A 22026-nucleotide genomic window follows, 5' to 3' on the forward strand; every position below is an offset into this window, starting at 1 on the left:
CATTGACTTCTCTCTCTAGCTATGAAAATCCTAGATGGCATCTTCTTCCAATATAAGGCTATTTCATCTCCATTGAAAATCTGTTCTTTAGTGTAGTCACCTTGATTAATTATCTTGGTTATATCTTCTGGGTAACTTACTGCAGTTTCTACATCAGCACTTGCTGCTTCACCGTGCACTTTTGTTATTGAGACAGCTTCTTTCCTTAAACTTCATGAACCAACCTCTGCTAGCTTCAAACTTTCTTCTGCAGCTCTCTCAGCCGTCATAGAGTTAATGAGAGTTAGGATCTTGCTCTGGAGTAAGGGCATGTGGCTTAAGGGCATGTGGTGGCTGGTTTCATTTTCTGTCCAGACCATTAAAACTTTCTGTTCAGGCCATTAAAAACTTTCATTTTCTGTCCAGGCCATTAAAACTTTCTCCATATCACCAATAAGGCTGTTTTGCTTTCTTATTATTTGTGTATTCACTGTGGTAACATCTTTAGTTTCTTTGAAGAATTTTTCCTTTGCATTCACAAGTTTGACACAAAAGACTTTCAACATGCCTTCCTTGTTGAGTTTAATAATTTCTAGCTTTTGATTTAAAGTGAGAGATGTGCAGCTCTTCCTTTCACTTGAACGGGCAGAGGCCACTATTAACTGGCATAATTTCAGTATCATGTCTCAGAATAGGGAGGCCTGAGGAGAGGGAAAGAGTAAGGAGAACGACTGGTCAGCGGAGCACAGTTATCGCGCGGTTATTGACTAAGTTTGCCATCTTACATGGGTGTGGTTCACGGCACCCCCAAAATAATTACAATAGTAATTTCAAAGATCAGTGATCACAGGTCACCATAACACATACAGTAATAATGAAAAACTTTGATGTATTGCTTGAATTACCAAAATGTATTTCTGAGACACAATGTGAGCAAATGCCGTTGGAGACATAACACCAATAGACTTGTTTGCCACAGGGTTGCCACAAACCTTCAATTTGTAAAAGTGCGATATATGTGAAGTGCAGTCAAGTGAAGCACAATAAAATGAGGTGTGCCTGTATGTTTATACATGTTTAAATAAATAAAAAGCTTTCTTAGCAGAGATTACTCAGATACTCAGTAAATATGTTTATTCTTCCTAGGCACATGGCTAAATTACATTTATCAGACCTTTTACATTCCAGACTATATAACTAATTCTCACTCATGAAATGAATGAAAGTGAAGCAATTAAGAGTATAACTTTTCCATGTTTGTTTTCTCTCCATCTGCTGGCTGGATAACACTAAGCAACCTAAAGAAGCCACAAGCTGAAGATAATATGACCACAGCATAGGGAAAGCAGAGCTCCACTATTTACACTCACTGGGTTATGAGTGAGAAATAAACCTTTGAGGGAGGGTCAAACACCGATATTTGGGATTTGTTTATTTCAGCAGCTAGTATTATTTAATCCTGATTAACAACCTTGTTTCAGAAAAGAAGAATGACATCCATTACATTTGGGTCAAACAAAGAGATTCCTTCATTCAGGACTCAGGTCAAAATCACAACATGTGATAGGAGCCTGCATCATAAGTTCTGATTTCTTAACCTTCAGTTATTAAAGCTATCAAATAGAACTCCAGGGGTGTAAGAAGGAAGATAGGATTCATTCTATACAACGTCAGACCTGAAGAAGGTGAGTAACACAGGATCAAGTTGAGACTCTGGTATATAGCTGGAGCTGTGGTCATGACACTTATTAATCATGTTATCTTGGGCATGTTATTTAGTATCTCTATGCCTTGGTCTTCTCAGATGTAAAATGGAGAAATAGTACCAACTCTGGATAGTGAAGGTTAATTGAGTAATATATGTAAGTGCTTAGAATAGTGCATGGCACTTATTAAATGCTATATGAGTGTTTGCTATATTACTAACTGGCTGAATGGCCCTGAGAACTTATGTATTTCTGAATCTTAATTTCCATATCTGGAAAGCAAAGCTAGTAAAACCTGTCTGTAATTGATAGGGGGATAACATTATAGTACTTTAGTAGATTGTTAGTTAATGGCCTCCAATGAATTCCACCTTTGGTACCTACATCCTGGTGTCGTCTCCTCCATTGACCATGTGTGGCCATGTGACCTGCTTTGATCAATAAGACATCAGCAAGTGTGACACAAGCAAAGGCTTAATAAGCACTTGTATATTGTGGCTTTCCATTTTGGAATGCTACCTCCGCCATTAAGAATCCTGGAATATCCTTTGAGAGAATCCATGTGAAGGAAAACTGAGGTGCTTGAGCCAACAGACCTAGACACTCGTGAGCAGTGTGAGAAAGGCTGTCTTGGACTATCCAGGCCCACTCAACCTGCCAGATGGCAATGGCCTCATGAACGACTCCAGGTGAGACTGGCAAAAGACCAGCCTGGTGAACCAAATACATGTGGTTACTGTTTTAAGCTGGTAAAGTTTGGGTTTGTTTGTTAAATATTAGTAAATAACTGATGTAGATATCACTCAAGAAACTGAAAGTAAAGATGAAAATATTAGCCACTGGTAACTCGACTGGTAAAATTAACACAAGTGGGTGATTCAGTTCTATGCTCATAGGACACAGGGCTCTTTAAATCTGACTCTGAATATAATAATGGTGCCTTTTCTAAATATTTAATATATATTGTTTTAAGCATTTTAACCATATTATCTCATATGATATAAAATTAAATTATAGTCTAATCAGAGAAGAAGAAAATAGGCTACTTGAAATATAGAAAGAAGAACTCAAAGAACAGCATGTGTTTTTAATTCATCTTTGGAGGGTATATACTCTTTCGCTGCTTGGCCTTCCTCCATGTCCTCTCTTCTTCCTGGAGCATGCTCCCTATACCCCCATTCAACCTCCTCCCCAGTACCCTGTCCCTTAGCTCTTAATTATTTCTCAGGTCCAAACTAAAACTATACTTTTTCCTCGATCCTCTCCGCCTACAACTAAGTTAAATTCCTTCCCATACACTCCTGGAAGTTTCTTATACCTGCTGTCATGCAGCATGTATCACCCTGAACTGAAACTGCCTGTTCATTTCCCTCTCACTTTACTGAAAGCTCTTTCAAGACAGAGGGCATGTTTACCTTTGTATTCTCAATGCTTAGTACAGAGCCTCATTTTGAAAGAAGAGGCTAACTTAGGTTTCTGGAATTCACATGGGTACCTTATCGCCTCACCCAGTCTTCCTCTGAGTCACAAACAGACCCATTTTTACTGGCTTTCTGGTGATGCCTCTATGAGCAGGGAGATAAACAAGAAGCAGGGATCTAGGAAGGAGAGGAGAGGTGGCTATAGCAGGGGTGCGTCCAGGTTGCCTAACGCAGTGATCCATAATTGAACTAGGTTAGGGATGGGACGAAGGTGTATAAGAACAATGTTCTCTCAGAAAACTGAAAATAGAGGGAGACTTCCTCAACTTGATAGTGAACATCTGCAAAAAACTACAGCTATCGTCATACATAATGGTGAGAACCTAGAAGCTGAGGTTACTCAGAAAATGAATTGAAAATACAGTCATCAAAATAATGGGGAAAAAAACTGCGTGATATAATATGAGTATTGCCATTAATGCACTAAATACAAGCTCTAGTGACTGGTCTTTGTGAAATATGATAAGTATAAACGATAGTTCAAGATTCCTGCACCTACTGAAATATATGAAAATATTTTTTTATTTCTGTTGGTGTAAAATCACAAGTGCTAACAGTGCTGTGGTTTGTTGCCCACATTCATAATTTAAGGAAAAGTTAAATTTCAGGTAGACATTGTGAAAAAAACAAGTTGTAAATTTTTCCCATCCAAGTTCATAGGCCATACACACCTCCACCATCTCTGCAGTTTGTGCACAGTTCAGGAGCTAAGAATCCCTGGGCTAAGGAGGTATGTGTCCTTGCAGCCTCTCTAAGGATAATAATAACTGAGGTTCTGTGAAATCACTGGTCTTCCCAGTTATGGATTTATGTCTCTGTTTGGATGCATTAACTTTTGGAAAAATGCTATATTACAGTGTCTCTCTTCATTACCCTACACAGACTCAACTTTGAGTGTCATATTCTCCTCCTTGGTCTGATGATCTTGGCACCCTTATTTAAAAGTTAGGGTGAAATCTAAATTTTTATCATTTATTTGTTATTCACAACGTGAATCTAAACTTTTCTCTAATCTGTTTATATTTTCTTGGCGTCCTAACTCTCCAGGTAAGAAATTCCACACGTGTAACTCGGTGCTTTACATAGGAGTGCTTCCTTTAAGTTGTCCATAACTTCACACAGCATTTTCTCTGAGAAATAGTGAAAAACAGCCCATATTCAAATCAAGTTTCTAAAGAACTGAATTCGTGTATATACCTTCACCGTATAGTTAGTTTGCACCTCATCGACGTCTCTCTGCTGCCCGACTCTCTCATCACATTACGCAGAAGAGAAATTCCATGGTGTCTAAGCTCTACCATCCAAAAAACGCATAGCGTCCTGCCCAGAAATGGCTGCTAACTAGCAGCGTGGCAGTGCCAAGTAAAATTTTGTAGGTAAACACTGAGAAGTATTCCCCTGACAGCTTTCTTCATCTTTACACAAATTTACCTGTTGACGGTACCTGTCAGTGCCTACTTCTCTGTAGGGCAGTGTTGGCCCCACAAATCAGAATTTCTGTTTGCTGAGAATGGAGCCTGGCAATCATCCAACCACAAGTAATCTGAAAACATTTACCTGCCTAAACGGATCTTCCTTTGGACATGCCGGCTCGGGTGTTGTCGAGCTTGGAGACATCTCAAATAATGTGTTTTGTTTCTGAAAAATATAATTAATTAATCTACAATGATTAAAGTCTGACACAATGTCCTCAAGCCATCCTTTATTTTGTTTTACTATAAGCAACTTTGCATAAGCAATTTAATATCATAAAGTCTGAATTCAAGAGATCTGGCCGATTTGATTGTATTTGATTTTGACTAGATACTTCCAACTAATTACTAATCCTTGGTAGTGCTGTCATATTAGAATATAAATATGTGGATTTATAAGAAGAGAACCTGTTTGATTTGATTTTCTACTCAAGCAGAAATATGCCTGGGCTTGCTGAGTATCAGTAATATAATATATATCCCTGAGTGAATTTTTTACTCTTCTGTGATCCAGTGCTGAGAGCTTAGTAAGAAATGCCATGTTAGTAAAATCAAGCTCTCGTTAGTTCTCCTTGGCAAGCTCCATGCCAGTGGCGAACGCGTCCCTCTGCATTTACCCCCTCCCTTGTGGTTTCAGTCTATAGCTGTACATGCAAAGCAAAGTGGAGAAATGAGGTCAGCCTGGATAATTTCAGCTCCCACTCCAAGAAGAGTCAACTTTTTCTCTTCTCCTAAAAGAAGTTTTCATATGTAATATGAGGGGACTGGACTCTGCCAGTTTTCGTGAGATTATCTTTATCCATCCATACTCAGTGTTCTGGAGCCAGAGTGGAATTTGCAGGGAACAGATACTGGCTGCAGGGAGAGAGCCAGAGTGTAATGACTGAGCCAAAGGCTCCGCTTGGGCAGGCTTTGGCACATACAAACTAAAGACAGCGCCTTCAGGCTCCCACACTTCTGGGGGTTCTGGGGTTCCCAACTTACTTCAGAGTATAATGAATGTGAACATTTGATATTGATTTTTTTCCTCTTGTTTCCAAGAAAGGGAAAAAAACTATTAACAATAAAGCTTTTTCATTTGAATTGTGCTTTCTGGCTTACAATTATCGTAGAGCTGCGGGTCTTTGCCTTTTTGACCTAACCCATAAAACTGTGTTGGGACTTCTATAGAGATGCCCACTTTTTAACGTACCACATTAACAACATTAAAAATATCACCTCTCTCTGTTTCATTAAAAATAAAAGTGTGTTTTCATGCCCCCCAAAAAAGGATAAGGGAAGACACAATCGAAGAACAAGGAACAGTTGTTTTAGTAAGTTTTATGAAAAACTCTTTATGTATCCTCTTTTGGTTTTGTTTTGATTTATGTTCATTTGTTTTTTAATTTCACCACTGTCTAGTCCAAGCTTCAGGAATTATTGCTTTAGAGTATAATTTGGCTAGGATGAAATATCAGGAAATAGTGTGCAAGCCTGTGGCAGCCATAAACACGTGCCCCTCACATCTCCTGCTGCAGGAGAGTGACCGAGAGAAGGCCCTCTGGACCCACACCCAGGCCCTCTTCCCACTGGCTGCTGCCAGCCCAGGACCTCACACAGCAGGAGTTAGATAAGCAGACTCATTCTAGCGAGACGCCGGACTCCGATGAGCGACTCTGCTGAAGGACTCCCCATGGGCGAGCAGAGGCTGTCTTCGAACAGAGCTGAACTTGAGACTTCCTTCCCTCTCTCCTGTGCAGGGGTCGGAGGGGGAAGCCACACTTGCACAGCAGCCCCGGGGTTCCCCACACCTTCTCTCATACATATGTCCCCCATCTCTTACAGGTCCAATCCTGACTAGGTGACTTTTTCTCAGAGGACCCAAACTAACACAAAGCCCTTTCCTATCCACTACTTCATTCACCTGGTAAATGCCCCACGCCACCCTCTCAGGGATGGGACTAGTGAAAAAGAGACTTGGGCGTATATCATCCATGCTAAAGCTAGGACTGGAAGCCAGAAATTCTGATTCCAAGACTAAATTTTCCATTGTATCACAACATTTCTCCTGAAGGAATCACTTCTCGATATAAAGTATCCTGTGTGAGAAGAAATATCTAGGTTATACGTACTCCAGTGGATGTTCCAATGACAAATTCTGAGTAATTGTTCTATGCCTCCAAACTAGTGTTTTCAAAGGTTTTTAAGCCATTGACTTCTCCCTTCAAGTTAAAACCTTATTGCAGGTCAATATGTAACAGCAGGAGGCAGGCCCGAGGACAGAATGGAGACCTGCTGTCAGTCACTGGCCTCCTGTCTCCTCATCCCTGTTCACTGCTGCTGAGACGCCCTTCTCCAGAACCCCTCAGCCCTGCCAAGCACAGTAATGAAACTCCGCTTAGACCCTTTGTAACTAGTATTTATAACTAGTATTTCACAGAGAGGCCCTCAGTATATTCTCATAAGAGAAAGGTCGGGCCAAGGGGACTGTGGTTCCCAGGCTACCTTGGAGGGGGCCGCTTTGCTTTTATCTGTAAGTCTGATTCTTCAAAGGATTTCTTTTGAAGCATATGTTCTTTAGCCTGCCCCCCAAAAAATACTTTGAAAAACCTCTGCTACAGAACATTATTACAGAAAGGACCTTTTCTAAAAGGTAGTCTTTTTTTTCCTCGCCTTGTGGCCACATCTATGAATATCTAAAACAAATGGACTGGAGCATAATGGCAGCCATTGGATTGGTCCCAGCATGGCCCGGCTGAACTGATAGAGAGTTCTGCAGCCAGACAGACACAGGAGCCCCTCCTTTTCTCTGGGCCGGGCCCCTTTGTCATGGTCAGTACCTTCCCTGGTGGGGCAGGAACCTGCTCCGGTAAGCTTGCAGACTGCTCTGGCCCAGGTTCTCAGCAGCTGCTGTTGCATCTTTCTCGAAGTGCTTTCCTCCCACATGTCTGCCTGGCTACCTCCCTCTCTTCCTTTATGTCTCTGCCCAAATGTCACCTCAACAGACAGACTCCCCTGATGAAACTACATAAAATAACAACCCACCTCTTCTTCCACACTCCTTTACCCCTGCCAACTCTTCCTATCTACCTTACTCAGTTTTGCTCTTGTCCATAGTATTTATCCCACCTGACGTATTAGATATTTCATTATTGACTCCCTCCCTCCACAGAAATGAAAACTCTACAAAGGCAATGAGTTGCTTCTTGTTTTGTTTTGTTTTGTTTTGTTTTGTTTTGTTTTTTCTCAAAGCTACCCCAGCACTTAGAATAGTAACTGACACGAAGAAGCCCTCAAACATTTGTTGGACAATTCAATGAATAAATGAGTGGTATCATGGAATTTTTCAAGGAGAAGTGATTTTTTTTCAGGTTTGCATCTATGTAATAGGGGAGAAGAGTTGGTGATGGGACTCTGAGCTGAAAAAAAAGCAGAGAAGGAAGTTCCTTGCCCTAGCATTTCATCTCTACTCGAGATAGGGCAACCATTCGTCCAGGACTTGGGGATCAGGCCTATTTCAAATATTTTATTGATTTCACCTATAATTAATCTAATTCCTTCCAGATCATATATCAGCAACATTGGATTTAAAAAATATGTAGTCACTATATCCATATGCATGGATATTTGAAAATTCCAGGTCTACGAACATAAACAGCAAAACTATGATATATATTACATTTGCCTTTATATTTAAAAGACTCAGGACATCTTATATACTGAGTTTTTGTTTATTTTCTGGCCACAGTGAAGTCATTTTTGATTATCTGTTAGACTAACTGAGTCACTCTCCCAAAGAATCTCACTACTATAGCGTTGCTTCAACCAGTCATTCAAAGACAGTAGCCCTTGCAAGCTGGAGTATTCTGCCAGAATATCATATTAATTATTATATTTATTATAATATTCTGCCAGAAGCACCCTAGGATTCACTCCCAATCCACAGAAATCACCTCCCACTTAAAATCCAAGATAGCATGTCTAAGTAGTAGCCAATGGGAAAAAAATCCTTGAGCAAATCAACCAAATTAAAAGGGGATTGCCAAGATGCACTTTGCAGACAACTGCATATAGCTTCTCCTGTTACTCTAAATCCCTCTTTTGAAGTATTTGCTTCCTTTAGGAATTAGTACAATGATGAAAGTCATGGTTCAGAAGAAGCAGTGTGGGTCAAGAGAATCAACCTCGTTTTTGGTTCTGTGTTGCAGTCTGTCCCTTTGGTTCTGGATTGGCTTTCTCTAAGTTTTCTCTCTCTTTCTCTCTCTTTCTCTCTCTCTCTCAAAAGGAGAGAGAAGGAAATCTCTTTACAGGCGGAAATTCTGTCTTATGTGTCTTTGTCCAGAGTCCATACTCAATAAATGTTTGTTGAACCAAAGATGTATTCTCCCTTGCAGAGGTAAAGCCATTCAGAAGGTGTCAGTCCTCGCAGGTTAGGCAGCCCAGGCAGGCCTTAATGATGGCCTTTTTTTTTTACTTCTGTAGTGGGAGCAGGTTTCATCCTGTCTTAGACTTTTAGGAACAGTTAAGTAAGAATGATCTGGTAGAAAGACAATTGTCACCCTCAGATCACACTCAGCTTCCTCGCTTGCGTGTCCATGTGATCTCTTTCCTTCCCTCACTCCCCCCACTTCCTCCCTCCCTCCTCAGTTTACTATCTTCCTCCTTCTCCATAATTTCATATTAAAAAATTTATTACCATCAGCACTACGAGGATCTCATTGTTTAAAAGTCCAAGGTCCTCCTGCTGTATTTTGGTAGAACTCATCCAAGTTGTTATTCATAGGGAATTAGATGTGGAGTTAATCCCTTCAACATCTAAGGGAATCCAGTGAAATCAAACTTCATATTCTTTGGATAGTTCCATAAGAATTCCCACATGCACACCTGACTACTTGCATTTTTTAATTAATATATTTATTTACTTATTTATACTGTTGCCAAGATACCCTCCTCCACCCTCTGCTTCCCTGGGCCCTGAAGCAGAGGGCGTGATTCAGGTGTAATTATACTTTCTCTTTAGTTAGTCTTTTGGTTACTATAAGAAACATTTTTATCTCTTTTTTTAAGTTAATTTTCATTTTGATTCAGAAAGCTTCTGGATTCCATTCAAATCTCCAGGTTAATTCTCTGAGTCATAGTGTCATAGAATTTTAGAGCTAAAATGGATTATAGAATTACCTAGCCCAACTCTTTTATGTTATATATTAATTTATTCAGGTTTTCAAGAAATATATATTCAGCAATTACTGTGTGCCAGGCACTGGGCTAGTTACCGATATCCCATCCATTCAGAAAAAGGAAATACATAAGTAAGTATTAACCAGTGTGGTTCAAGTGTAAAATAAGTCCAGAAGAAGGGTCCTCATCTACCTGGAGGGACCAGGGAAAGCTGACGTAGGGAAGAACACCTAAAAAGATTCAAGTATTTGTTGCTGGGTGTTTGTTCTACCCATTCTGTGTCAGGGTCTGCTCCAAGGGCCTCAGTATAGGGACCCCTCATGCCTCGCACAACCCTATGAGGTAGAGACAATTGTCATCTCCACTTTAGAAAACTGAGGCACAGAGAAGTTAAGTAACATGCCCAAGGAACACATCAGTAAATGGCAGATTAAATGGCACCCAGGAGTGTGCCATCCACTGTCCATCATCTTAACCATTGTGCTTCTTTTAGCTTTGACTTCTCCAAATTTCCCCAGCTAATCACCAACAAGCCAGGACTGAATCAAGGTGTCTGATTCCCAGACTGGCATTACTGTCTAACTCCTAAGACCCCAGAGTAAGTGTCTATTCTTCTTAGTGGTCTGTCAAAGGCTGATGACTCTCAAAGTAGCTTCTTAAAAAACGGTAAGACATTCCCTAGAATAGCAACTTCGGGGTCCTTGTTTAGAAGTGCCGAGGCTTGGGGTAAGGAAATATGACTAATATAAGACTGAACTTTCATAAAACAAAAATGTACTGTGAGCAAAAGCCTGGTATGCTTGGGCGAATAGTGAATTTCTACCACATGCAAAGGTATAATAATAATCAGGTTTTCAAAATACGTAGCCAGACTCTGCTGGCCTCTCTAAGATGGAAATGCACAGACAGATAAAAGATTGTATTCAGGTTTTATTTTAATCTTTGCCTCCCTGCTTGTGGTCTTAGAGACCTTAGTATTGAAAGCAAATGATATTTCTACCTCCTCTTTCCCAGGGCAGGAATTTGCATTTTAATTTTGGAGTACTTAGGGAAAAATCCAATGAAATGCTGTATTTACTTTTTTGAGACTTTTTTTCTTCTTTCCAGGAATAAAGCCTATCGCTTACTGAGTTGTAGACTAAATATCATAAGTCCCAAGGCTGAACTGGTAACTAGAGCTATAGAAAAATGTGTTTGTGCTTCTCCCAGGAGGAAGGAGCCCAGCTTCAAAAGGCTCCAGCATAGAATGGGTTTGTCTCAGAGCATAGCAGGTAATTTACCTTGAACTGAACTTCACATCAGGTAGTTTATCCATAAACAGGCAAGAAATATACTTTAATAAAGATGGGCTGAACCCCTGCTTTGGTAAAGAAAGTTATTTATGTGCATTTTAGCCATCTTATTAGCAATTCTGAAGCCCTCTAAATGAAAATGACAACTTAGCTACCAGTGTATAATTCTTAGAGTTTGTCTACACAATTTAGCCTCTGCTCACCTAGATAAGGTGACCATACAATTTATCATCCAAACTGGATCCTCAGAAAGCATAAGTGAGTGCTACTATTAATTACGTTGGGACAATATATAAACCAAGCTAAACCAGCAAAGTAGCATGAATGATCAGCCTAATGGGCAAAATTCCCTTTTTAAGCAAAGAAACTGAATCAACATGGTGTCTGCTGACAGAACCTGATGGCATATACAAAGCCAAACAAATGAAGGGTCAGGAAGAAGAAGTTTCCCACCTGGGACTATTACTCTGAACACAGAAATTTAGAGCTGGAAGTAATAGTGTCATCACCTACTTCAACCAGATAAGGAAGTAAAAGGAATTAGAGAGTCACATAAGCTCTAAATACAGGCAGAATCTAGGCCTCCTGACTCAGCTACATCAGACTGTATCTTGTGTGGTTTCTGAGGCTCTACTGTCAGCTGAGTGGCTAAGGACCCAATGGGAGGAATATCAGGGGTCAGTCACTTCCTCTTCCAGTGCCAGTGCTCCTCGCCACCCTCGCATGACACACCCTCTACGTTTTCTACCAGCTCTGATGAAAGGAACACTTTTAGCTCTTCTTATTGAAGAATTAGTAGATAATAACATTAGCGGATAATAGCACCAATCATTTGATCAGTGCACTTAGAATTGAGCTGGCCTGTTCTCACTAATTAGCACATTTATCATTAATCATATATCCAGAAAACAAAGATGGGCAGTTTTGATGGGCAATAGAAAGGTCTCTAAGGAATCTGATTCTGTATATAAGAGCAGATGATAGGCGTTCGGTGAATTGCCTGAGACAGTGAGAGTGGGCCTTGGGAAGGTTCCAAATGTTGGAGAGGTTGGCTAGAGTGACTGAGAAGGACACGAGAAGGGAAGAGAAAGGTTCAGAAGACAAATTTTGTGTACTATAGCAAAGGAATATGTTAAGGCTTCTTGAAAGTTAATTAAAAGCATGAGCTTACGTGTGGAACAGGTGTGGGGTGCCCAGAGCCCCCAAGAAAGTTTTCTTTGCCTTTGATTTTGAGCAGAAACTCAGGAATCAAAGACCGGGAATTAATTATCCCCTTGGAGGCAGGTTCCACTGCATGTCTCTCCCTAGCTCTTTTAGTATTTTCCCGCAAGACAAGGTGAGTTGGCAAGAAGAAGGAGATGAATTCCAAATATAGAATTAATTTTTTCCTGTCACTCATAAGTAGTACATTCTGTTTTATACAACAAGCCCAGAAGTATTGGAATGGATGCCTCTTGCAAATCTAATGGAAAAAGTTAATACAATTCTGGCATCGTTTGGAATGAGAGAGCAATTCTTTTTGGAGTGTCAGTTTATCTGTGGCAGTATCTTTGCTGCATGAAACTAAGTTTAGATGAAGATAGAAAAACTGAATCAGTTATTCAGCATTTTAGTCACATTGTAATCTACATAGTATATATTGCCTATTGCAAATTTGGGAGTTTATGGACAAATATTTCAGTTTTCGCTAAGATTTTGAATGCCGTGGAAGACTGATAGCTCTGCAATGAGATCATAAACTATTTCTCAAGTCTTTTACATTAGATCTTCCAGAGTACCACTTAAGAAGTTCCCTTTTATTGGGTGGCATCCAGTAAGCACACATGAAGTATTACTCTGTTGCACCTGGTCTGAACTAAGATATACATTTTGCATACAGACCTTTGGGAACAAGAAGCCCTAGTACAGTCCTTTTCAAACTTTTGACTGCAGCCCACATAAGAAATGCATTTTACCTCATGACCCAGTATACACAAACACACAAAAATGAATCAAATGTTTTACAAACAATACTTTTACTATATAAGACGTACTCTGATGTTTCCTACTTTTTAGTACTGGCCTATCTATAAAATTGATTCTTAACCTAGCATGTAATGACCCATTGTTTGAAACACAGTGTTCTAGGAAGCTATGTATCAGATATCTGAGATACTGTTTGTGTTTTAATGCTCATTTTCCATGAGACACTCTACAAGCACTTTTTTTGCCCATAGTTATCTCTAAAATAGGAAAACTTATACACTTTAATAAATAGATACTATAATTTAATAAATTTAATTTATTAAAGTGTATAAGAAATACCAAAACTAAGACTTCATCAATGTAGTCAGTTAAAGAAGCTAACTCCAATTATTTTAAAAATGGAGAATTGGTATCTTCTTGAATAGACTGTTCAAATCTGTCAGAATGGCCAGTGCTATAAACTTTTGTCTCCTGTCTGCTCTGGAATTTAATAAAATGACTGAGAAGCACTCCAAATCATTCTTTTAAGATGCAAGAAATGAAGTTGAAATTAACTTTAACTTTGTGATGATTATCGCTGAAGTTTTTAAAATATAATTGTCAATCACTGGGAAAAGTCACTGTTTCTTTGACTCTTCTTCAAAAGTAATTTAAATTTAATCAATAGGAATTCCATTCAACGACCTTGTTTTATACTCGAATTTGGGTTGTTTGTAATAAGGTCATTAATAAAAAGTGATCTGGTTATATATAGATTTTGGTAGCTTTCAAAGAAACTGGATTAAATTAAAGTATTCACTATCCAAGTTTTCAGTGTAAGATGTAGTATACATTCAATAACGGCTCACCTAAAATATATCTCTTGAGCCACTATTCATCATAAGGCTAAGCACATGGACATGCACACATATTCACTTATATTTTTATTCAGTACTCACTATTTGATAGGCAGTAAAGTCAGCATTGTTAGAGCTGAATTAAGGCTTTGATAGGCCCTATGACTGAAAAGATTATTCTACATTTCCCTCCCCATGTGCGTACTCCCAAGATAATTTAAAATAAAAACAATACTAAAACATAAAATGTGTAATAAAATTATCAGAATTTTTTTCCCATACCCCATCATAACTACTTTGATAATTTTTTGAAATATCAAATGCTTTCAGGATCTTTTTCTCATTTTTTGGTGCTTGTGTTTTTCTTGTTCCCTATCATATGTTTAGTCTGCCTATTGGAAATCTAGGCCTGGACACTGTAACTTCAGAGGTAAAAGACCTTTCTGTCATCAGTGAACGCATAGTACAGTGAATAGAAAACACCTATAATACAGTAGGTCTTAAATCATCACCCATAATCCATAGGCACAGAAAATCTGACTAAGATACCTTTCTGTGAAACATGCATTTTAAATGATGTTGCCTGTTCTGCATACTTGAATTTTTACAGCAATACTTAACTAAGGATACACCTGGTCTAAGCATCTATAGCATTATCTAGGTTTGTTTGCTTTTTTCCAACTTGGACCTTTGATAAGTCACTAAGTAGATACTGAAACATCAGTATCCCAATGTATAGTATCTATAATTTATTTAATTATACACTTAACCATAGTATAAACATGGTGCTCAGTGTTTACAATAGACTTAGATTATTTAACTAATTTTTACTAAGGAATTGGTTTGTGTACCTTTCTCCTTTGAATACCAAAAGGTTGTTGAGGGCAGGAATGATGCCTTCTATATCTTTGTAAGTTCAGAGCCTCAGAATGTCTGGCACAAAGCAAATGGGCAATACATTCTTAGAGTGATGGCAGCTGAGGAAGTTTATTTCTTGGAATATATCCTGAAAATATCTGTGGACAGACATCTTCCTATTCAGGATGACTCTACCACCCTTTTCCCCTTACTGGGCAATTCTGCCTCTTGTCAATGTGTTCTAGTTACTGCTCCTTACCCTATCATATTTTTGCTGATTTTGTAAAAACTGAAAATGGATCCCCGTGTTAAAAAACATGGATATCAAAACATGCCCTGTGTAAAAGCTTGTTAAGCATCCATTTTACACTTGCTGTGGTGTGTGGTGTTTATTTTGAAATGGAGGCATGTCCCATCCCCCAGAAATGTAGAGACCCAGAACTCTGTCTCCACTTTGGGGAGGAGTATACTGAGACCCAGCACTGGAGGATGGTCCTGAGCACCGTCTGCCCTAGGGCGGAGCTGAGGGAGAGCGGGGAGGGAAGTGGCAGCAATCAGGGAGGCAGCCTCTTGGCACCATGTCTCAAGTAAGGAGGGCCTCGCAGCGTTACCTGCTCAAAGACTTGTGGAGGGGGTCGGAGAATGAGGTGGGGGTGACAAGTGTAGAGACTGGAGACCTGGGAAGCGGGCGGGAGGTTATTTCCATTGTCTAATAGCAAAATGGGAAAAGCCAAAACCATAGAATTTAATAGAGAGGACACAAATATTTCATTGAATTTTTTTCACAGTTTTATTGAGATAAAATTAACATAAGCTGCACATATTAAAATGTACAGTTTGATGTTTTTACCTGAATACGTGTGGAACCATTAGCATAATTATGATCATGGACAGAAGTTTGCTTGTGTCCTTTGTAGTCATTCCTTTCACCTCCCCCCCAAATCCAGGCAAACGCTGACCTACTTTCTGTCACAATGACCCATTTTAAATTAATGTTTCTGTATGGTGTGAGGTAAGGACTGAAGTTGGTTGGGGGACTGGTTGGTTCGTTGGTTGGGGGACTGGTTGGTTCGTTGGTTGGGCGACTGATTTTAGCACATGGCTACCCAACATTATTTGTTGAAAAGATTATTCTTTCCTCCTGAACTGCTTCAATAATTTTGCTAAGAAATAATTGACCATATATGTGTAGGTCTATTTCTGGATTCACTATTCTGTTCCGTCAATCTGTTTATCTATCTTTAGGCCAGTAAGATGTCTTAAATAACTCTAGCGTTGAAATAAGTCATAAAATCTGGTAGTGTAACTCCTCCAACTTAGTTCTTTTCAAAGTTATATGGTTATTCTAAGTCCTTTGTGTTTCCATATAAATTTTGAAATCAGATTTTCTTTTTTTTATTAAAATTATTGGAATGACAGTTAATAAAATCAAATAGGTTTCAAGTGTACCATTTAATAATACATCATATGTATATTGCATTGTGTGTTCACCACCTAAAGTTAAATTTCCTTCTGACACCAAATATCTGACACCTCCTCTTGCTCCTATGTATCTTCCCCCTCCCGCTTCCCTCTGGTAACCACAAATCCACTGTCCTTGTCCATGAGTCTCTGATTGTATGTCAAGTTTGTTTCTTACTTTCAGTTTTATATCCCGTAGATGAGTGAAATTATATGGTCCTCAACTTTTTCTATCTGACTTATTTTGCTTAGCATGATAATCTCAAGATCCATCCATGTTGTTGCAAATGGAAGTATTTCATCTTTTCTTATGGCTGAGTAATATTCCATTGTATATATGTGCCACATCTTTATCCAATCATCTGTCAAAGGGCACTTTGATTGTTTCCATCTCTTGGCCACTATGAACAAGCCTGCTAAGAATATCGAGTGCAAATATCTTTGCAGATAAATGTTTTCAAGTTTTTTGGGTAAATACCCGGAAGAGAATTACTGAGTCATATGGTAATTCTATTCTCAGTTTTTTGAGGAACCTCTATACTGTTTTCCATAGTGGCAGTACCAATTACCATTCCCACCAGCAGTGTATGAGGATTCCTTTTCCCCACAACCTCTCCAGCACTTATTATTCATCCTGTTGTTGATAGCCATTCTAAGGGATGTGAGGTGATATCTCATTGTGGTTTTGATTTACGTTTCCCTAATAGCTAGTGATCTTTTCATATGTCTGTTGGCCATTTATATGTCTTCTTGGGAGAAGTATCTATTCAGGCCCTCAGCCCATTTTTTAATTGGATTATTTATTTTGCTATTGTTCAGTTTTATGAGTTCTTTAAATATTTGGGAATTAGCCCCTTATTAGAAGCGTTGTTTGCAAATATCTCCTCCCATTCAGATGGTTGCCTCTTTCCCTTGTTGATGGTTTCCTTTGCTGTGCAGAAGTTTCTAGTGTGATATAGTCCCATTCATTTATATTCACTTTTACTTCTCTTGACTTTGAAGTCAAATTCATAAAATCCTCTCCAAACCTGAGGTTCATGAGCTTAGTACCTATGTTTTCTTCTATGCATTTCATTGTTTCAGGTCTTATATTCAGATCTTTGATCCATTTTGAGTTAATTTTTGTGCGTGGTGATAGATAGCAGTCTATTTTCATTTTTCTGCATGTGGCTTTCCAATTTTCCCAGCATCATTTATTGAATAGGCTTTTCCTTTCTCCATTGTATGTTTTTGGCTCCTTTGTTAAAAATTATTTGCTCGTATATGCAGGGGGTTAATTCTGGACTGTCAGTCATGTTCCATTGGTCTGTGTCTCTGTTCTTTTGCCAATGATATGCTGTTTTGGCTATTGATGCTTTGTAGAATAAATTGATATCAAGCAGAGTGATACCTCTGGACTTCTTTTTCCTCAGGATTGCTTTGTCTATTCAGGGTCTTTTGTGCTTGCATACAAATCTAATATGAAATCCGATTTTCAGTCTCTACAAATAAGCCTCAAACCAATTGGTTTGAATGCATGTCAGTTTGGGGATAATAAAAATCATAATAATATCAAGTTTTGAATCTATGAACACAAAATATTTCTCCCCTACTCAGAAAGGTATTCAGTTTTCAATGTACAGATCTTACACATCTTTTGTCAAATGTATCCTTTAATATTTCATATTTTATTATATTTTAAAAGGTATTTTTATTTCCATTTCTGATTGCTTGTTGCTAGTATATAAAAACAAATATGATTTGGGGTGTTGATCTCATATATGCAATCTTGCTAAATTTAATGGTTCAAAATGATTTTTGTAGATTTCATTGGATTTTATACATAGATGATCATGTTATCTACAAATAAAGTAAGTTTTATTTCTTCCTCTCCAATATGAATACCTTTTATTTATTTTTCATGCTGTATTGAATGGCTAGAACCTCCAGTTCAATGTTGAATAGAAGTGGTAGAGCAGGCATTTAGTCTTTCACCATTAAGTATGATATCAGCTATGGATTGTTCATAAATGCCCTTCGTCAGGTTAAGGGTATTTTCTTTTATTCCAATAATGCTGAAAATTTTTATCAGAAATAGATGTGAGATGTTATCTAATTTTTTTTGGCATCTATTGAGATGATCATATGGTCTCTTAATATGGAGAATTATAAAGATTGATTTCAAATATTAAATAAACCTTTCATTCTGAGGCTAAACCCCACTTGGTCATGAGATATTATCCTTTTACTATATTGGGAGATTTCATTTGCTAAATTTTGTCAAGAATTTTGGCATCCATGTTCAGGAGAGATATTGGCCTGTAGTTTTCTTTTCCTGTAATGTCTCTGTCTGCTTTTTCCATAAAGTTAATGATGGCTTCATAGAATGAGTTGGAAAGTGTTCTCTCATCTTCGATATTCTGGAACTGAATTGGAATTATATATTCATTAAACGTTTGGTGAAATTTTCCAGTAAAGCTGTCTAGATCTGGAGTTTTCTTCGTGGGAAGGTTTTTAACTGTAATATTTAATAGACAAGGCTATTAAGGTTATCTATTTGTTCTTGATTAAACCTTAAGAGTTTGTGTCTTTAAAGGAACGATTCTCATTTCATCTAAGTTATCACATTGTTAGCATAGGTTTTATCTAAAATAATTCTTCATTATCCTTGTAATATCTATAGAACCTGAAGTGATGTCATCTCTCTCATCCTTGATATTGGTAATTCATGCTCTCTCTTTTTCACTCTCATTAGTCTAGATTGAGATTTATCACTTTTATTCATCTTCACACACACAAAAAAAACTGGTATTCATTTATTTTTAAATTTCATTGATTTCTATGTTTAACAGTATTAATTTCTTTCTTTCACGTACTTTAAATTTAATTTTCTCTTCTTTTCCCAGTATCTTAAGGTGAAAGAAGAGGTCATTGCTTTTGAGACTTTTTTTTCCTAATACAGGCCTTTTAGTGCTAAAAATTTTCCTTTAAATACTCCTTTACTGGCATCCCATAAATTTTGACATGTTGTGTTTAGTTCAAAATAACTTTCTAATTTCACTTTTGATTTTTTATTTTACTCATGGATTATTTAGAGATATGTTTGTTTCCAATTATTAGGGAATTTTCAGAAATCTTTCAATTATTGATATCTAATTTCATTCAAAGAACATACCTTCTATATTGGGCTTGAATCCTTTAAACTTTTTGAGACTCATTTTATGTTCCAGAATGTGGTTATCTTGATAATATTCTGAATATACTTGAAAAAAAAGTTTACTCTTTTGTTGTTGAGTGGAATGTTTTACAAATGCCAGTTACATCAAGGGGCTTGCTATTGTTTGTCTTCTATATTCTTACTAATTTCTGTCTGCTTCGTCTATCTGTTATTGAGGAGAACTGAAATTGTGACTATAATTGTGGATTTATCTATTTATCCATGAGACCTATCAGTTTGCTTTATGTTTTCAAAACTTTGTTATTAAATGTATAGATATTTAAAACTGTTGTGTCCTCTTAAGGAATTGACCACTTTTAAGAGCTTTATTGAGATATATAATTAACATACCATAAAATTTACAATATTGTGTAGTACAATTCAGTGGTCTGTAGTATATTCACAGAGTTTTACAACGATTCTTACTACCTAATTTCAGAACATTTTTATCACCCCATTAGCAACAACTCTCCATTCTCCCCTACCCCTAGCTCCTGGCAATAACTAATTCACTTTGTATCTCTACTGATTTGCCTATTTTGAACATTTCATATAATAGGTCATACAGTATGTGGTCTTCTGTGACCAGCTTCTTTCACTTAACATAATGCTTTCAGTGTTCACCCATTTTGTAGAATGTATCAAGACTTAATTTCTTTATATTTCCAAATAGTATTCCATCATATGGATATACTACATTTTGTTTATCCATCCACCAGTTAATAACTTTTGAGTTGTTTCTATATTTTCCTGTTATTGATAATGCTGCTGTCTTTATTCATGTACAGGTTTTTGTATGGATATATGTTTTCATTTCTCTTGGGTATATATGTAGGAGTGAAATTGCCATTTAACATTTTGAGGAACTGCCAGCTGTTTTCCAAAGTGTCTGCACCATTTAACAACCACCAGCAAAATATGAAGATTCTTCTTTCTATGCATCCTTGTCAACACTTGTTTTCTCTCTTAAAAATTTAGCCATCCTAGGAATGTGAAAGATATCTCGTAGTGGGTTTTACTATACATTTTCCTGATTACTAATAATGTTGATCATCTTTTCATGCAAATATTGAGTATTTGTATGTCTTTTCAGGAGAAATTTCCATTGAAATTCTTTTTTAATTGGGTTATTAGTCTCCTTATTGCTGAGATGTAAGAGTTCTTTATTATGGGTACAAGTTTCTTAAGAGGTTTTGCAAATATTTTCTCTCATTCTATAGGTTGTCTTTTCACTTTCCCAATGGTGTCCTTTAAAGTGTAAAAGTTTATAATTCTGGTGAAATCCAGTTTAAATATTTTTCTTTTGTCACTTGTGCTTTTTGTGTCATGTCAAAGAAATTATTACCTAATTAAAGGTCACCAATATTTACTCCCATGTTTTCTTCTAAGAGTTTTATAGTTTTAGCTCTTACATTTAGGTCTATTATCCATTATAAGTTAATTTTTTGTGCGGATGGTATAAGGAAGTGTTCCAATTCATTCCTGTGCATGTGGATATCCAGTTGTCCCAGAAACATTTTTTGAAATACTGTTTTTTTCCATTGACTAGTCTTGGCAATATGTCTATCCTTATGCCAGGACCACACTGTCTTGATTACTATAGCTTTGTATTAAGTTTTAAAATTAGGAGCTATGATTCTTCCAACATTTTTTTCTTTTTTTAAAATCGTCTATTTTAAGACTCTTGAATTTTCATATGAATTTTAGGATCATCTTGCCAATTTCTGCAAAAGAAAAAAATTTTTTGATAGGAATTTTGATAGGAATTGCATTGATATGAGAACATGTGGACCATTTTGGAAAATATTGGCATCTTAACAAAACTAAGTCCTCTAATCCATAAGTACGGGTCTTCTTTCCATTTGCTTAGATCTTTACTTTCAACAGCATTTTCTATTTTTCAGTGTATAACTATTGCACTCCCTTTGTTAAATTTATTTCATAAGTATTTTTTAATACTATGATAAATGGAATGGTTTCAGAATTTTGTTTTCAGGTTGCTCATTGCTAATGTATAGAAATACATTTGAATTTTATGTATTGATTTTATGTACTTGATTTTTATGATTTTATGTATTTGATTTTTATGTACCTTACAATCTTGCTAATCTTACTTGTTAGTAAATATTTTGTAAATTATTTAAGATTTTCTATATATAAGATTATGTCACCTGCATATAGAGATAGTTTTACTTCTTCTCTTGGAATCTGGATAACTTTTATCTTTTTTGTGGCCTAATTTTTATGGCTAAAACTTCTAATACAATGTTGAATAGAAGTGTCAATAGCAAAAACTTTATCCTGTTTCTAATCTAAGAGGAAACCATTCAGCCTTTCATCAGCAAGTATGATGTTAACTGTAGATTTTTTCAAGTTGAGGAAGTTGTCTTCTAATTATGATTTAGTAAATGTTTTATAATAAGAGGGAGTTGGATTTTGTTTCTGCATCTGTTGAGATGTTCATGTGGTTTTGTACCTTATTCTGTTAATATGATGTATTATATTAATTGATTTTCAAATGTTAAACCGATCTTATTCTTAGGCTAAATCCCACTTGGTCACAGTGGATAATTTTTCTATGTTGTTAAATGTAGCCTGCTAGTGTTTCGTTGAGGACTTTTGT

This window comes from Pteropus medius, unplaced genomic scaffold, assembly GCF_902729225.1.
Source record: "Pteropus medius unplaced genomic scaffold, Ma_sr-lr_union100, whole genome shotgun sequence".
NCBI classification, from domain to species: domain Eukaryota; kingdom Metazoa; phylum Chordata; class Mammalia; order Chiroptera; family Pteropodidae; genus Pteropus; species Pteropus medius.